Below are 7,264 nucleotides of genomic sequence, written 5' to 3' on the forward strand. Positions count from 1 at the left end.
GCCACAAGCTGCCTCTGGTCTTTGTCATTAGCAGAGACATTCATGTCAGAAAATGTTGTTCCTTTTAAAATATTCTGTGATAAAAGGCACTTAGATGTCCAGTGTGAGGTTTAAATTACCACCGAAGTGGGTCTGTGCTGGACGAGCTGCTGACTCCATCTCACCCTCAGCAGTGCCAGTCCTCTCACAAGGGGTTATCTCTGCACTTTGGGGCACAAAGACCAGGGTTAAACGATTTCCCTGACAAGACACACTGTTGGCTCAAACAATTTCCCTCCCAATTTCTTAGATCAGTGTCTGGTCGACTTCCATGGCAATAAACAAGTGTAAACTCTAACAAGCCACAAATGGGCTGTTGCCATCTCTGCTGGCTGACTCCTGGCTCCAGAAATGTCACTGCTGAAGGGTGTCACTGAAACACTCCTCAAGAGCCTAAACACATTTCTTGTAGACACCATTCTTTGTTCTCAGAAAACCTCTCCTTAGTCAGCTTGTTTAATTTAACAGCACTTTGAGTGCCATTTGAACAGAGGAGTTTTAATTCCCCGGATTTTGCAGAATTAAAGAATGCTTATGCTATTTTACTCTACCTTATAGCTATTTTGCTCAATTTCTTTTGAGGGCAAGTTAACAACGTTCTCCTCAGTAACAAAAATCGGCCAAATTAGTCCTAAACCTGACATGCAAGCAGCTGGCTGTGAGCCTTGTGCACTGGAGGATTAAACCTTTCTGCAAAGAAATTTACTTGGGAGAAGTTCAGGAAAGCACAAAGACATCAGATTAACCTGGGCTGTGGTGAGAATTCTTCCAGAAAGCTCAGCTCTTCCCTTCCCACTCAGGGTCCCAAGTACCTGGGAGCAATTTTGGATTTCCCTTCCCCAGCTCTTCTTTTTTTTTTTTTTTTTTTTTCTGCTCTTTTGCTGGAACAGAGAATTCCAATATCCCAGGTGGCCCCTGGGTTTGTGTGATGGGTCAAGGTCTGGATGCCAACAGAGGCTTGGGATGTGCTCACACTGTAGGAATTGGCTCAGGTTTAACCTGTCAGCTTTAGCATCCTGCTGGTTTCCACCAGATTCCATTTGCTTTTGGTTTCACCAGTGGCCAGAGGCTCTTTGGGATGGTGGCTCACAGAGGAGCCTGAGTCTTTGGATTTATTCCTTGAAGGATACTCTGGAGGGAGCCTACTCAGCAAAGTGCAATAAGTTTCATTGCTGGTTTTTTTGGCGTAGCAACACCTCAGGGAACGACAAGCCGTAGGACCAGGACCTCGTAGTGCTTTCAGATGATCTCAGGGAGAAAAACCAACACAGGAACACCCCGAGGACTCGCAGTTTGGCTCCACAGTTTTGCTCCAGCTTTGGCCAGTGCAGTCTTCAATTTTTCCTGGAGTCAGGTCAGGGGAAAAAAAATACCCAGCCCAGTATTGTCAGTGCCTCTATGTGTGTGTGTGTGTGTGTCCTCACCCCCAGAGCTCCACAGAAAGCTGCACTGATTTATCTCATTCCCCCTCATTTCCTGCATCCGAAGAGCCCAGTGAAAATCTGCACTTCCTGCGAAGGACAGCGCCTGGCAATTACTTGGGCAGAAGCTGAGTGTGTTCAATTTTGAGATAATTATAAATCTATTTAGGAAATCAAAGAAGCCACAGTGTATTTTTAAAGCGGAGTATTTTCTGCTCGACGTGGATAAAAACAGATAAACACGGCAATAAAAAAAAAATGTTTCTCCCTTCTCGTGTGGGCAGTTCAGCACCACGTAAAAAGCAGAGCTTTTAACCTTTCCATGATTTAAAGATAACTTCCCTCTTATTAGATGCTGATAATTAGTCATCAAATGCAGAGCAGAGCATGCAACAAAATGAACCCACAATTATTTCATTCCAGCGAGTTATTTCGACTCCGGTGGATTGATCTCTCCTCTCAGGAGCTAATAACCCAAACATTTTTGTAACGGGGCCAACATGTTCCTAGCTCCTCAGCTTTCTCTCTCAGCGTTGCATCATCCTAAAACCTTTCTGTGCCGAAGCCAAAATTGGTCTTTGGCATCCTTGGCTGGGTGCTGTGCCCAGCCTCTGCATCTGAACCCCCACGTCTCAACCTCCCTCACAGCTCACAGAGGGAAAAACAACCAAGGAGAGAGCAGAAAGGGGGTAAACTCATCCCAGATGTAGTAATTCTTCATTTGCAATGTAAATATTGGCTCTGTGATGTGTGTTTACAGCTGTGATGAGGGGAAGGGAAGCAGTTTGAAGAGAGGAAAGGAGGTGGGGAGATGGAGGTACCACTACAGCAATCCACCAGCCAGTCGGAATTTCCAGGGTGGAAAAAGCAAAGGAAAATAAGGTGAGGATTGTTTTGTGGGGTTTCTGTAGGTTTGGCTGGTTTTTCATTACCAAAGGAAGGAGTTGGGGCAGCCAGGGAGGAAGGGAAATGCTTTGGCCTCCAGCAACCACTCCCTTCATGATATGCTGTAGTGGGTATGGTAGGATTCAAAGGCTGGACCTGATGATTCTGTAGGTCTTTTCCAACCTTACTGATTCTATAATTCTAAGAACACATTCCCATTGCACAGACACAGAGTGGGGGGGGGGGTTGTGACCCTTGGTGAGCTGCTCCCAGCAGTCCCTGAGCCACCACCCTGTCCCTGCTGGGCTTAGCTCTGCAAGGTATGGGCATAAATTCCTTTCTGACCCTATTTATTGTTATTGTTGTAACCTCTGGGAAACTCCCCCCCTTGCATCTGTTTGTTCTGAAGTGTTTTCTAAATGAGAAATGCCAAATCCACTGATTTGTGAAATCCCTTTGTTGTTCATATTAAAACAAATAATAAATAAATAAAAAAGAAAAGCTGTAATTGTTCTGGGTAGGATGCCAGGGAGCAGCCAAGGCAGCAGAGGAAGGGAGTGGGAGACTGGAAAGGGGCACAGTGGGTGGCACAGGGCTTGGCACAGGCTGGTGGTCCCACGTTTTGTTTTTAACCCATTTCTAGCTGGTGCAGCCTGGGGAGGTGGAGCGACTGGAACTGGCAAGTGGGATTGCTGGGAGCATGGGCAGAGAGCAAGGAATACAGCAGGGAGCAGGGAAGGGATGAGGGTGTTCACAAGGAATTTCATTGTTTGAGTTCAAGCAGGAGTTCCTCTTCCTGACACAGCAGCCGGGGTTACCAGCGCATCACTGACATGTGCTGGGCTCTGCAACTGGGAGGGTTTGGGATTAAACTGTGGAAAAAATAAACTCTCACACTGTGAAAATGAGGTCTTTCAGGTGGCCACCACAATTTACAGCCCTCTCTCTCTACAGCTGGCTGAAAGGAGGTTGTGGTGAGGTGGGGATTGGCGTCTTCTCCCACGTAACAAGAGGAAACAGCCTCAAGTTGCACCAGAACAGCTTCAGGTTGGATATTAGGAAAAAAGTCTTCACTGAAAGAGTGGTCAGGCACTGGAACAGGCTCCACAGGGAATGGTGGCATCCCTGGAAGTGTTCAAAAAATGAGCTGGGGTGGCATTCCACGACATGGTTTAGGGTGGACGTGGGGGGATTGGTCAAGGGATGGATGATCTTGGAGGGCTTTTCCAGCCTTAATGATGCTGTGATCAGGGCAGCTCTTGCCCATGGGTCCAGGGGGTCTGGATTGGCCTCCTCCCTCTGCCAGCCCCAGCACATGGCACTGGGAGCAATGTCCCCTGCCAGGCATCCTGTCCCTGGGGAGCTGCTTGGACTGTCCCTGAGGACAAATAACCAGAACACAGCTCTGTTATTCCTGTCTTGGCTCAGCTGGGAGGGCAAGGGGAGCTGCTGGAGTCAATGCCATGCGAGCACAGGGAGCTGTGCCCGTGCCAAGGGGTGACAGAGCTTCCAGTGCCTGTCCCACGAGCCCACATTCCCACCCCCCTCCTCTGCACACTCTGGGCTCGCCATCAAATTTGGGGTATAACCAGGATTTAAAAGGCAATTTGCTCCTTGTTCCAGCAGCATTAAAGATACATTGTGAGTGCTGGGCGGTGAAGCCACAGCTGTGAGCCAGGTTCGCTTGGAACGCGACAGTGAATAAAATGAAATATGAGATTTATTGATCTTGTCTGCGCCGCATTGTTATTCACACCGAGCGAAATTCACCCCCAGGCACAGGACAGACGTTGGAGTTGGGAAAAACATCGCAGCTGAATGTTTCATTCGGTGGGGGAAAAAAAATAAAATAATAATAATAATTAAAAAAAAAAAAAAAAGCAGGTTTGAATCAGCTGAAAGTGCTTGTGAATTCGTGTTGCATTTGTCAAAGGGTTTCAGCACATAAAACCTCCCCGAGAACGTTTTTCATGAAATCAAAACATTTGCTACTGATGTTTATTAAATGCAGCATCTACATTTTAAGGTCTGAAACAGAGCTCTTTGAATATTAATAAGCTTTGCTTTGGAAATAATACTAACCCCTGAAAAAATATTTTGCCTAGATTAAAACCCAACAAAATACCAACATTAGAAACAAATATTAGGGGGTGCTCAGTTTTGAAAGAAAACACAGTATTTTGCAGGTTGACTCAAAATATTTCCCTATTCCTTTGGTTTAGCCCCTGAGAAATCCATTTCCCCAGGTCTGCTGAGCTGGAACAGGGTGTTTGTGCCACTTCATTTCCGACATGATGCCCCAGTGCCCCGCTGGCCTTGCTGTGACCTTTCTGTCCTAGGCTTTGCCTTCCCCTTGGTTTCCTTAGCTTTTCCTAAGTGTTCTGAAACCAGAAGTGAATCTCAGGGTGCTGGAGGATGCTGTGGCACAAACTGACCCTTTGCTGAGTGGGTTGAGATTGCACAGAAATGCAGGAGCAGAACAACAGAAAGGAGCTGGAGGATTATCCTGAACTGGCGATAGATTTACATCAGAGTCAGCTTTTAAAAATGTCTGTAACAATTTAACATGCATTACTAAATAATGCAGCTGCTGGTGCTCCTGCCTGCAACAGCAGCATCTTGTACCTTTTATTTTTAATTGCAGACAATGTTCCCCTCTGTTCATTAATCTTGCATCGAGGCGTTGTTCTGCAGTGGGCTGGCACGGGTGCCAACGCCACCAGCACGCTAGCAGATCCTCAGGAAGGGCTGAGGGGAGGGAAAACCTCTCCAGGCACCAGTTTCAGGTGTCTGTGCCCCAGCAGAGCCTGGCCAGGGGCACAGGGAAGCAGTGGAGGGGCTGCAGGAATGGGTACCATGCTTCGGGGCTCTGCTGGGTGGGTGAGGATGCAGCTGCTGGGGAGAGGGAAAATTCAAAGGGCAAAGAGGATGGTTGGGCACCCCAGCATGTCACAGGACCCTGTGGGTGACCCTGCAGCAATGGGGGTGTTTGTGACCATCCTCTGTTCCTCCATGGCCAGGTGACCTCCAAACTTCTCATCTTCATCTGCCAACTTTGGCATTTGCACCAGCAGGACACAATGAAAACAGCCCTCAGAAAGGGGGAAAAGGAGGGAAAAAAGATCATGTGATCCCAAAGGAAAGTAAGGGGAGAAGTGTGAAGATAAACCAGGACAGCCAGGGATTTATTCCATGAAATCCATCACATTTGTCAGGGATGTGCTGAATGGGAGCCTAATCAGCTGATCGAGACGACTTTTCCAGCACCTCCTCCATCATCTGCTTGGTTCATTTTTTCCCATCAACCATACGTGGCCTCCGCGTCCAAACATCATTTTACCATTATTGTCTGTTTCCAGGATGTCTTTTATTATCCTCAGCTCACTTTGCAGCCCAGAAAGTGGCACAGGGTTGGCTGTTTTCCCTCAGGTTTATGAAAGACTGCGGCAAGAGGGAAGAAGAGCCTTTCTCCTCTCGCTCAGCCCCAGGCCCAAACCGAGGCACTCCACCAAAACAGTTGGATAAATCCAGATTGGTTACGTGTCCTCAGCAGCTGGACTTGCTCCTGTGTGCTCAGAGCTGGAGTAAATGCTTTAAAAAGCATTAGTAATGAATAATGATGATTTAAAAAAAAAAAAGTAGATGTGATGAGATCAAATTTACTTGTGGAAATAGAGAATGACAGAGCATTTAGGTTGGAAATGACCTCCATGCAGTCCAACTTTGAGTAATATGTAAGTAATTACATAAGTAATTATACAGACTGTAGTTTTCAGCAAAAGAAGATAAAACTCCCACACCAAACCATCTATTTCTCATCCCTCTTGGTGAGGATGATAAACCTGTGGGATTTGTTGTGGGGTTTCTTGCAGTGAGGGACCAGGGGGGCTCTGCTGTGCTGCAGTGCCTTCCCTCTGCAGAGCTGGAGATGTGCTAACCCAGCCTTCCCCAGATTTATTAAATATTTTGCAGTTTAGGCCATTAAATTTTTACAAACAGCCACAGCCAAACAGAAGGGGAGGGGAATGTTTGAAGGGTATCTTGACTTAGAAACCATTTCAAAGGTATTAGCAGAAAAATGTGCCTCTGCTTTGCTGCACATACGATTATTTAGGTCCTAATCTATCAAAGAGATGCAATTCTTAGGGTCTGACCAGCTAATTCTCTGCCCTGGAGTTTACACATCATGATGAAAAAACATTTAAGCCTTTGGGGAAGTGAGTTCAGCTCCTTCAACAGCTGAATAATTAAGGGTGACCCTTGTCAAAGGCATGGTGTGTGCTATACATCACTGGATTACCTGTCTGCTTGGCAGCATTTTGCAGGCATTTTAGAGCTCTTATTCTATGTTGTTTTTCATTTAGGTGCAATTTCTTTTGTAATGAGGCAGAACTTATTTTCCAGCCCCTACAGGTGCCTTTGTCAGCTCTCCAAATCGTGCGTGAAGAGGCAGGTTCCCAATTGATCTCTCAATTAGGGTTTTGTTGATAATGGATAAGTGAGGGTTCACCTGGCTCGGACACAGCCTGGTCTGGTTGAGGGCCAGGGCTTTCAAGTGAAAAAAACCCACTTTAAAAAGAAAAAAAAAAGAAAAAAAAAGAGTCTTTGGTGCTGCTTTTCCCCCTGGTTGCACAGGTTGAGCACAAGGGCTGTGGGTTTGCAGCTGAAGCTGCGAGTGTAAGAACATAAAAGCAAAGGTTCAGGTGTAAATCTGGAGCAAATTATTTGTCAGCACCAGAGGAAATTAGCCCAGCACTAGCTGCTCCTGTGCAGCTTGTCAGACAGGTGAGGTTGCAGGATGCATGTCCCCAAAGGAGCCCAAAAGTTGCTTTGTCCCCAAGGTGCTGGATTCCTGATGTCTGCTGTGGCAGCCCATGGGACCTTCAGCCCACCTTTGCTTCACCTGTCGAGGTTTTGAT

This window comes from Empidonax traillii, unplaced genomic scaffold (assembly GCF_003031625.1).
Source record: "Empidonax traillii isolate 1590-97213 ecotype Southwest subspecies unplaced genomic scaffold, ASM303162v1 scaffold451:size1465578, whole genome shotgun sequence".
Classification (NCBI taxonomy): Eukaryota; Metazoa; Chordata; class Aves; order Passeriformes; family Tyrannidae; genus Empidonax; species Empidonax traillii.